A 12087-nucleotide genomic window follows, 5' to 3' on the forward strand; every position below is an offset into this window, starting at 1 on the left:
AATCTAAAATGTTTGCCACTTGTAAACATTCAAAATGGCTGCACCCTCAGTCACTTTAAATATCCAGAATGGCCACCACTTGTCAAAATGGCTGTGCCCTTGGTCACTTTAAATATCCAAAACGGCTGCCACATGTGAACAATCAAATTGGCTACACCCTCTGGACAGCAGAAAGTCCACAGCTCAGGTTGTCTCCCTCTCACTCTTTCCCTTTCTATTCATAGGCCACCAGAGCAGTTGTCCCTGCAGCCCTTGGTGACCAGGACTGATCTTTAGGTCAATTCTCAGGTCCCAGCACCACTTGGGGATATTCAGGCTGTTGGTCTCATCAGAGTAGCTGCAAGTCTGCAGTTCCAACTATCTCTGTACTCACTGTTTTCATTCAGGTTTTTCCACTAGTCAGTGCCTAATCCACTTCTGTATAGTTCCTTTCAAAGCTCAGGGTTTCAGGATTATCTTCTGTATCTCAGTCAATTGGTTTTTCTTTTCTTTGTTGAAGAGGGTCTGTGTCACTTGTCTGCCTATTCCTCCATCTTACTGGAAGTCCACATTAGCAAATGTTCTTGAGGTATTTGTTTGTGTTCTTCTGTGTGTTATGGAATCGGGTTGGTTGTAATCTTCACAGAAGCCAATTGCCAGGCCTAGATGTTCTGCTATACTGCTGGGTAAGTTCAAACAGGCACCACCCAGGGACCTGCCTGTGTCACCCAGGGACCTGTCAAAAACATTTCTGAAGGATGGCTTTCCACAGGAGATAGGAGATGGGGCAGTGTCTTCAAGCACTTCATCTGGGCAGAAGTTAATTAAGTAATCACAGCTTGAAAACGACTTGGCCCTGGTGGTAATAGCTGGTTTCTATGGTGACCAGTAGTGTTCACATCGCAGGGTGACACCAAGTCCTTTTCCCAAACCATCTTTGCCCTAGACTTCCCTGGGCAAATCCATACACCTTGCCACCCTCGTCCAATGGGCTCTGGCTCAGCCATGCTTGATCCATCATGTTCCTGATGGAAGCCTTAGATCTGTTACTGATGTTTTACAGAGTCCACAGCATGCTTCAGGCCTCACCTGGCCTCTCTGCCACCACCTGGAAAAATGCCTCCAACAAATTTAACGAACACACTGTCAGTGCCAGTGGTTTCCCGGGAGCACACTGCTGAGAATGCAATTAGGTGTGTACATCCCCTTCAGAGCTTCACTCTGACTCTTTCCATCTCCAAAGACATGAGCCCAATTGTTCAACAAGCAGCAAACAAAACCACCATTCCCAACCAAGCAACAGAAAAGCCCTAGAGATAAAAAAAAAAAAAAAAAAATGTGACTCAGGTCAGGTGACAAGCCAGTCCAATTCTCTCAGTGGAGCCCTTGTAAGGCTTGGTCTCACCGAGCTCCCCATGGAACTGATGTCTGCTGCTACTCAAACAGATGACCAAGGTCAGCACAGCAGCCAACCTCAATCCTACTTAGGACGATCTGTTCTTTATGCTTTAAAATGTAACCTGGTTACCTCACCCCTGAGCACTTCCGTGTTCCTGACATTCCGCCTTCCTTGTCTATAAACCAGAGTCCAATGCTGGGATTCTGCAATCAGGGTCCTTGTGGAGCTGGGAGCCAGCACTGCACCAAGAGTCACAGGACCTTGTCTTCCCTCTACTGCTCGTCAGCAAGGAGCAGGAAGACCTTCTCTGAGCTTGAGTTTCCTTGCATACAGAATAAAAGTCTCAGTTACTTTGAAAGGAGCTCTGGTGGCACAGTGGTTAAAGCATTCAACTGCTAACTGAAAGGTTGGTGGTTCAGACCCACCAGCCACTCCACAGAGAAAGATGAGACGGTTAGTTTCTGTAAAGTTTGACAACCTTGGAAACCCTGTGAGGCAGTTCTACTCTGTCCTACATGGTTGCTATGAGTCAGAATCAACTCGATGGCAGTGGTTCTTTTAGTGGAATTGCTATGGATTAAATTGTGTCTCCCCAAAAAAGAAATATTTCAATCCTAACCCCCTAACCTGTGGAAGTGATCCTGTTTGAAAAATAGGGGCTTTCTTTTTTCTAGTAATTAGATCATATGGAATACAGTGGGCTGTACATTTAGTCCCTTCTCAATTTCACAAAGAGCCAAATACAGACATAAAGACACTCACGGGGAAAGACAGATGCCTGTGAGGACTGTCTGGTTGCTGCTGCTGTTGTGGGGTGCCGTCCAGTTAATTGTGACTCATTGTGACCCCATGTGATAGAGAAGAACTGTCCCATAGGGTTTTGTAAGCTGTCATCCCCACAGGGGCAGGTCCCCAGGCCTTTCTCCTCCAGAGTCACTGGGTGGATTTGAACTGCCACGTTTTCAGTTAACAGCCAAGTGTCTAACCATCCCCAAGGCTCCATATCTATAAACCAGGAAACCAAGGAAGGACTAGACGCAACCAAGAATTCTAACATCCAAAATTGTGAGAAAATGCATTTTGGCTCTTTAAAGCCAACCATTTCTGGTATTTGTGTAACAACAGGCCTCAGTGATGAGACATGGACAGCAGTTTTAAGATTATAAATCAAAGTAACGTGAAAGTTTCACAGGGAAAACAGAAGGTGCTTTTGGAAAGCTGGGAGTCCTTTCCTCCACAGGCCCCCTCCACCGTTATCCTGGTGACCCTTCAGCCTGTCCAGTTGCGAAGAAAGTGAGCCAGTGGGGTGCCTTATGCCCCTCTGCAGGGACATTGACAGGCTCTTTCCAGATCCATTGTCTCCTCCTGACTACACCTCACTGCACCTGGCTGGTTTAGGCCAAAGGAAGAAATCAGGCAGGTGAGAGGAGGCTTGGACCTGGGAATTTACTGCTTTAGGAAAAGAGTGTCTATAAAGTACACTAAAAATGCAAATTAAAGTATAAACACATCCAGGGAACGTCCCCCCTCTTTCTAAGAGAGCCCTCACACTTCCCATGAATGCTCCAAAGACCTCTAAAAATGTTACTAGATCTACGAATGTTCTAGACGATGGGGGAGCTCCCTTCGACATCAATCGAAATATCAACCTCTTATCGGTCAACAAAAAGACATTTGTGCCTTGTGGCAACAATTAAGATGGAGGCTGGATTTGCACTTTGCTTTAATTACTAATAGATTAATCCACGTCTAAAGGACCATCTGTAATTAGCATTTTGTTGATTGATTTGTTACAAAGAAATGCCCCTGATTATGTTCTCCGTAATCAGTTTATAGCTAATTGGCTTTCTTTCATTAAAACATAAAGAGTCATCCATAAAGAGTGTGGCCCAGGTGTGCGAGGGCCATCGGCGGCACAAAGGTATTGTCTCTCCTCCAAGCCACCCTCTTCAATTTTTATGGAAATCTAATTATTCTGTGAATTAAGGGATTTGACCTCTGAGGGAAGGCTGGTGGGTGACTTCCAGACATTGATCACCCAAGAGGAAGGCCAAGGTTGAGTGATAGCTGGCGGAGATGGCATTGTTTTCTGTGGCCACAGTGAGGGAGTTGATTTATTGTTGATGAAAACGGCAGAGTCAGTAGACAGTAATTAAAGACATGCCACCCAACTCAAAAAAGACAAAATATTCAGAGACTGCAATTAAATCCTTGGCAGTGACAGTGCCTAATTAGGTGTAATCCTTCTGACTCCAGATAAAAAACAAAACAAAACAATTCCCCGAGACACTAGGAGCCAGAAGGGAGAAAGTCACATTTTTAGCCAAGGTCACCTTCTGACAGACGTCCCATGCCACACATCTGTGTGGCTGCTGGAGTCCCAAGTGAAAAATAATCACTATTATCTCCTATGTGCTTTAAAATTGCCGAGTGAGTCACAGCAAGCCAAGAGGAAGTTTGTTTACATCCAAATTAGGGTCTTTCTTGAGAGGAATCCCCAGCTCTGCTATGTCCCCACCACCAGTCCCAACAACAGATGAATAAGGAGGGAGGGGGCTTGGGAGGGGCCGTGGGAGCTCATCATGGGTGTGTCTGCAGAACCCCAGAGCTGCCCCCACCCTGACTTTCCCTTCTGTGTCTCAGCAGCTTGATACTCAGGTCCGTTACTTGTTTCCAAGTGGCTTTGGTCCCTCCACAGCCTCCCCTACTACGTGATGCTTGAGCAGGATGCTGTTTTTAGCAAGGATTAATTATGACTCCTCCTCACTTTTCTGTTTTTCAGTGCTTGGGTTTATAGCGATACAATTTTCTTTGTGCTGCACAAAAAAAAAAAAAAAAAGCTGACCAACTCAGGGGTCTAAGATCCCCACTTCTGAAGCATTCAAGAGTCTCTGAAGATCTGACTTACCGGTATGAAAGAGAACACCCAATATTCCTTGTCCCCCACAGGGGACAACAGTGTCTGTCCGTGGATTATTGATGGAGAGAAGGAATAGATGAGGAATGAATGAAGGCTCAAGCCCAGCAGCTTGGTCCAGCTCCTTGAGCAGAAGCAGCTCCCCTCTCTCATCCCCACCCACGCATTCATCACTATTTGAGTCTCTGAGGGCTGTCATAACAACATACCACAAAGAAGGTGGCTTAGAAGAACAAAATTTATTCTCTCACAGTCCTGGAGGCAGAGAGTCCAAATCAGGGCATTGGCAGAGCCATACTCTCTCTGAAGGCTCTATGTCTCTTCTTTGATAGGACTCCAGTCATATAGGATCAGCATGCACCCTCCTCCAGTGTGACCTCATCTTAATCCAACTAGTAGCATCCTTAGAGACCTTATTTCCAACAAGGTCATGTTCACAAGTACCAAGGTTAGGACTTCAACATATTCTTTTGAGGGACACAAGTCAACCCTTGTGAAGCATCACCTTCTGCAGCCATGCCTCTTTCTCTTCCCAACAGTCCTACCTCCAGGCAGTTTGAAGGCCACAGGATGGACTTCACTTCCAGGTTCTCAGAACAAGGCATTGGTGGCTTCCAGGAACTGGGGGCCTGGAAAGCTCATTGGGCTGACACATTGAAGCTGTCAGTGCAAGAGTGCCCTTGATCTGCCAGCCATTGATACTCCTACCAAGCCCCATCTTCCATCTTCCCAGGGCTCAGGTGCCCAGGGAATGGGGAGAATTCCAGCACACAATGGGCCACAGGGCCAGCAGCACATCTGCGCACTGCTGGGCACGAGTGCTAGAGGTTGTCATAACAGAGTACTAGAGTTGATGCCTTAAAACCACACAAATTGGTGTGTCAAAATTAAGGTTTTGGCAAGGCCAGGCTCCCTCTGAAGGCTCTCTCCTATCTTCTGGTGGCCCGGGCATTCCTTGGCTTGGGGCCACATCACTCCATCTATGCCTCTGTCTCCTCTGTGTCTGTGTCTCTCCTCTTCTGTCCACTGTAACAATGGATTTAGGGGCCACCCAGGTAATCCTGGAGATTTCCTCCCAAGATCTTTACCTTAGTTCTATCTGAAAAGTCCCTTTTTCCAAGTCATGTCCCTCTCAGAGGTCCTTGGGGTTAGGATATGGGCATGTCTTTTGGGGCCACCATTCAGCCTTCTGTATCTATGAAGAGAGCATTCCCTGGAGGCTCCCAGCCACCTGGGAGGCAGATGTTCATGAACAGGGGCTCCCGCTGGGACCATGGATGACAAGACCTGTTCTGAGGTACATGTGGACATCCTGGCAGGCAGAAAGGAACCCTGCTCCCGTCCACCACCAACCACAGATGACAGTGACTTTAGCCTCAGCTCTCTGTCTAAACATCAAATGAATGTCCCTAGCGGGTCCATGCGGAGCCCCAGCGGGATCAGGGCACTTTAGTCCCGGGACTGGAAGGGCACTTTGATGGAAGCACAGCAACCCCTCCTGGGTTCTCAAGGCGGTGTCTCCATGGAAGTAGATCGCCCAGTCTTCCTTCTGAGGGGTGGCTGGTGGATGTGAACCACCAGCCTTCTGATTAACAGTCAAGTGCCTGAGGCACTACACCAACAGAGCTCCCAGAGGAGCGGGGAGGGGGGAAGAAAGCCCCAGTATACAGGCTGGCTGCAGACAGGAGGGAGGAAGGGGGCTCAGCTTGGATCCACGGACCTCCACTCGTGCCATGGAGGGAGAGGAAGCCCATGGACAGAGGCACTGTGGCCAGGTGGGCTGAGAGTGGGGGTGTGGAAGCAGATGGCAGGAACAGGGAGCTGGACCTAACAGTAGGCAGGCTGTAGGGAAAGTGGGGATGAGGATGGTAAGAGATTGTCACTTCTGGAGATCCCAGTCTCACTGCTTGTGGTCATTCAAGCAAAGATGGTGCAGGGGGCAAAGGCAGCAGCAGAGAGGGGTCCAGACCTGGATTTGGGGTTGACTAGGACATGAAAGTATTACTATAAGAGACAAGAGCTAGGGACGTTACAAGAATGGGGCAAAGGGGAGGGTTAGGCTCCTCACTGCCCATCTGGACAGAGTAGCAAAGGACTCCAAGGTAACACCATTCAGGTGAGGCCAGGCACTCATGTGGGCTTTGTCTCATGCTGTCCCATTTGGGCCAACTGGTAGCCCACATGGGAACTTCCTCTGTCCTCCCCCTCACTGTCACAGAGCACAGAACCTACTGTGAGGTGAGACACCTAGGAGCTGGCCCACAGGATGTGTGGACACCCTGAGGTGTGAGTGGCACCAGCAGGTGAACAAGGCAGAGGCTGTGAATGGCAGGCTTGAGTTTACGGCACACGAAATGGTTTGAGCAGCACTGTCTGGACCTGAAGAGTGTGTGCAGACAGAAGGTCAGGACTTCTACAGCCCTGCCCACTACACCTCTTCCCGTTGCCCAGGAGAGTAGTTGGAGCTGCCCTCGCTCTTGATGATCCCGTGCACAATAGAACGAAGGCTGCCTGGTCCTGCTCCTTCCCGAAGGCCAGCCATGTGGCAGACTGTTGCGATCCCCAGGGCCACTGATTCCAGTGGCATCCCTCTGGTTGCTGGCATCCAGTGCAGTGAGTCACGGTGCCATTCCTGTATGGACCTCCTCCCCCACCAGGCCATACGAATTCTCAGTATTGATTATTATCAATTTTAATAACAGAATAATATTTGATGAGTGTAGCTATACATTTCTTAAATATATTTCTTAGAGCATATGAATGCTAGAACAAGCTGCTTTGTTAAAATCTTTCTACATTGAATTACATTAGCAGCAACTTAGCAGAAGTCTTTTTTTAAGGATTATTTTTCTCCTTCTTTTCCCTTGATTACTATTTCATTCATAAAAAGTTATTGGTGATACTAATTACCACAGTATTGTGGCTAAAAGAGCAGAAAAAGTGGCAAAGCAACAATAAAAACACCGGCAACAACAAAGACAGCAGTGGGTGTTTGCAGAACGTGCGGCCAGAACAATGGGACAAAGCAGCTTGTGATTGGGGACAGTGACAGCTCTGACCAGAGCACAGGAAGCTGCAGAAAGTAAGCTGCCAGACAGTGGTCGCCTTGTAGGTAGGTTGACAGGTTCAAGCTGGGCTTGGGAGGATTTTTTTTTTTCTTTATGTGGAGGTGTAATCCATAGTAAAGGCTACATCCAGTCTTTGATCTTCATCAGTAAGTGCTTCAAGTCATGTTCACTTCCAGCAAGCAAAGTTGTGTCATCTGCATATCACAGGTTGGTAAGGAGTCTTCCTCCCATCCTGACGCTCACTACTGCGCCAATAAGCAACATCACAATGAATGGAGAAAGGATGAACATTGTTGAGGACCTCATTTTACTCAAATCCACAATCAACCCATATAAACAGCAGTCAAGAAATCGAACGACATATTGCACTGGGCAAATCCACTGCAAAAGGCCTCTTTGACATGTTAAAGAGCAAAGATGTCACTTTGAAGACAAGGTGGGCTTGACCCAAGCCATGGTATTTTCAATAGCCTCATATGTACATGAAAAACAGACAGTGAATAAGAAAGACCACAGAAGAATCGATGCCTCAGAATTGTGGTGCTCACAAAGAATAGTGAGCATGCCCTGGACCCCGGAAGAATAAACGGATCTGTCTTAGAAGAAGTACAGCCAGAATGTTCCTTTGAAGCGAGAATGGCTAGCCTTTTTTCTCTTGTACTTTGGACATGTTATCAGTCCCTGCAGAAGGGCATCGTGCTTGGTTATGTGGGGGGTCAGGGAAAAGGGGGAAGACCCTCGACAAGATGGGCTGACACACTGGCCGCAACAACGGGCTTCACAAACACAACGATTGTGGAGACACAGGACCAGCCGTGTGTTTGTCTGTTGTGCACAGGGTCACTGTGAGTCAGAAGCAACTTGGTGTTATCTAACAACAATAAGCTGGGCTTATGTTAAAAAAATGTTTTTATTGTTATAACTAACTATAGGAATATTTCTATTGAAAAATAAATTTCTTCTGAAACACTGCACAAAGATTTTATAGACAAACATTTTGGTGTCACCCCTCTGACGGTGTCTCTGGGCGGTCTACACACCCCTAGTGAGGCCTCTTGCTCCTTCCTGGCATCTTAGTCTGGAAGCCACACTGAAGCCTGTTCAGCATGGATGCAGCAGGCAAGCCCTCCACTGACCTAGGCCCTAAATTCTGTACTAGGAAGCCAATAGCCCCACAGGGGGTGGGGACTGTGTTTGAAATGGTGATGGTCCAGCTGTGTGGTGGAAGTGCTGTTTGGAGAAGGAAATCATCGCCTTCCTCTCCACTGTCCATGCTTCTGGAAGGAGCCCCTATCCTTCGATTGGAGAGGGGATCCTGATGTCTTCTATTCAAGGGTCTGGGCCAGGATGGTATGAGAGCACGCCCCCATATTTGAGCACCCTCTCATCTCAGCCACAGTCTCCCTGGCCCCCAGTGATCCCTGTGCTGCCCAGTGGTCACTTGGCACTAGCTGCTCCGAGGCCATCTGTGTGCAGAAAGTAGCTGGGAGTTCTCATCACAGAAAGAATGTCATTATGAAGAGAAGAGTCTATCAATCAAGCTCAGGGTGTTTGCAGACCTGCTGGAAGCCAACCCATGACCCTGATATCAGAACCTCGATTGGCAGAAGATGAGGAAGCTGACTTCAGGCTGCTGACAAGGTCTCCAGGGCAGGAAGGGAGGCCGATTCAGGCTGGCAGCCTGGCCAGCTTCCCACTGGCAGCTCTAGGGGGAATGCTTCCTCATGTCTTCCAGCTGCTACAGGCCTAAGAGTGTCTAGGTGTTCCTTGACCTGTGACTGCATCTTCTCATGCTGTCTCACCCCGCCTTCCATACGTAACCCTGTCTCTGTGTCTGCTATTTCACAAGCCACCACTCACAAGGGAGTAGAATTAGGACCCATGTACTCCAGCCTGGCCTTCTTCAACTAATGCTAACTAAAGAAAAGGCCTATTTCTCCAAGCAGGTCACATCACAGGTACATGGTTAGGACACCCACATGGTTCAATCCATAGCAGATACCAGATGGTGGCCATCACTGAGTACTTGGGCAGAAAGAGACTTTCACCCAAAGGGAAGGACAAACCCAAGCCAAACCCACTGCCATCAGTTGATTTCAACTCCTGATGATCCTGTAGGACAGAGTAGAGCTGCTCCAGGGGGTTTCCAAACCCATAAATCTTTAGGGAAGCAGACTGGCTAGTCTTTCTCCTGTGGAGCAGCTGGTGGCTTCAAATCACTGACCTTTCAGTTAGCAGCTTAGCACTTAACCCCTGCACCACCACAGCTCCTTCCAGGAAAGAACACTGAGCCCCAAACTAAATGTCCCACCACTGCATCATGGGGTGCCTGGGCATGTCTTTGCATTTGGTATGCCTAACTGGTACTCCAGGGCTCTGGGGCCCTGCGAGCTTACTCAAGTCTCAGAGCTCAGAAGGACACAAGCTTTGTTCTGTGGGCACCTCCCAAACCCCCGTCCTACCCACACCCTCCACTTCCTAGCAAAGGGAGCCACCATGTCCTCCCAATGAAATCAATTACCTCATTGCTACAGTCAGTTAAAAGTGAAATTAAATGGATTCTGAACATTAATAACTGCCTGTAATAAGACAAACCTTCTCTTAATGACGCATAGAACCCTGATGAAAATAAATTTCCTTTTGGGATGTGTGTGCGTGTATGACTCAGGTGGGAGAACACAAGAGGCACTTTTATCTGCTGAATTAAAATGATTATTGATTGCACAGCTGATAATTAATGATAGCAATTTTTGATTAAAAATGAGTTCATTTAGCAAACAAGTAGAGTGTAGTAATATATTACCTCTAAAAATAGCATCGGGAAGAAAGGAGTCTTGTTACCCAGGCAGGATGACAAGGAGTGTTTTGATCACAGGCTGATGCTTCTGGATTCAAAATGAGTCCTGACACTCAACAGCCCCCGGAGCACCAGGTCCAAGGAGGGGGTGCCTGTGTCTTCCGGGTATGAATGCATCACAGGGTCTCCAGGCTCGGGCTCAAGCCATCAGCAAGATACAGGGGCACAGAGGAATGGTGGAAGTGATTTTCTCTTGAAATCCCATGTCTCAGACAGATTCAGGCAAAATGGGGTCAAAATAGAGTGTAAGTCCTGGAATTATGGTGTTAAAAAAGAACCTAAAGCTAAGCAGTTGTTTGCATGTGTATGTGTGTGTGTGCATATGTGTGCACCTGTGTGTATGTGTGCAAACGTGCATGTCTGTGTGTGCATGTGTGTATATGTGTGTACGTATCTGTGTGTACATGTTCAGATGTGTGTATGTGTGCAGATGTGTGTGTATGTGTACACACATGTGTTTGCACATATGCTCCTGTGTACATGTATGTATGTAGATGTGCATGTGTGCACATATGTGTCTTGCACAGACCTGTGTGTGCATGTATGTGTGTACATGTGTGCATGTGTGCATCTGTATGCATGTGAATACCCACGTGTGTGTCTATTTGTGTGTATGTGTATATGTGCTTGTGCATATGTACATATGGGGTGTACATATGTGTGTTGTTGTTGTTGTTGTTAGGTGCCATCAAGTCAGTTCTGACCCATAGCAGCCCTGTGTACAATAGAATAAAACACTGCCATGTCATGTGCCATCCTCACAATCTTTGCTGTACCTGAGCACATCATTGCAGCCATTGTATCAATCCATCTCCCTGAGGGCCTTCCCCTTTTTCATTGACCCTTCACTTTACCAAGCATGATATCCTTCTCCAGGGAATGGTCCCTTCTGACAACATGACCAAAGTAGGTGAGACCAAGTCTGGCCATTCTCACTTCCAAGGAGCATGCTGGCTGCACTTCTTCCAGGACAGATTTGTTCATTCTTCTGGCAGTCCATGGTATTTTCAGTATTCTTTGCCAACATCACAACTCCAAAACATCAACTCTTCTTCAGTCTTCCTTACTCATTGTCCAGCTCTCACATGTATATGAGGTGATTGAAAATACCATGGCTTGGATCAGGCGCACCTGAGTCTTCAAAGGGATATCTTTTCTCTTTAGCACTTTAAAGAGGTATTTTACAGCATATTTGCCCAGTGCAGTACATAGTCTGAGGTCTGGACTGCTGCTTCCATTGGTGTTGATTGTGGAACCAAGTAATATGAAATCTTTGACAATCTCAATCTTTTCTCCATTTATCATGATGCTGTTTATTGGTTCAGTTTTGAGGATTTTGTTTTCTTTATATTGAAGTGTAATCCATACTGCAGACTATAGCCTTAATCTTTATTAGTAAGTGCCTCAGGTCCTCCTCACTTTCAGCAAACAAAGTTGTGTCTTCAGTTATTGCAGGTTGTTAATGATTCTTTCTCCAATCCTGATGCCATATTTTTCTTCATATAGTCCAGCTTCTCAGATTATTTGCTCAGCATACAGTCTGAATAAGTATGGTGAAAGGACACAACTCTGATGCACTCCCTTCCTGATTTTAAACCATGCAGTTTCTCCTTGTTCTGTTCAAACAACAGTCTCCTGGTCTATGAACAGGTTCCTCATGAGCACAGTTAAGTGTTCTGGAATTTCTATTCTTCTCATTGTTATCTATAATTTGTTATGATCCACACAATTGTGTGAAGGTGTGAAAAATACAAGGAAATGTTCAGATGGCTGAATTCAGGGGGAAAATGAGAACCCTTCTGGATCAGAGCAGCTAAAATACTGGATAAATTATTGAAATGTCATTTGCAGTCCCCCTTTGATCTCT

This window comes from Orycteropus afer, unplaced genomic scaffold (genome assembly GCF_000298275.1).
Source record: "Orycteropus afer afer isolate SDZICR_OR568_19922 unplaced genomic scaffold, OryAfe1.0 scaffold00471, whole genome shotgun sequence".
NCBI lineage: Eukaryota > Metazoa > Chordata > Mammalia > Tubulidentata > Orycteropodidae > Orycteropus > Orycteropus afer.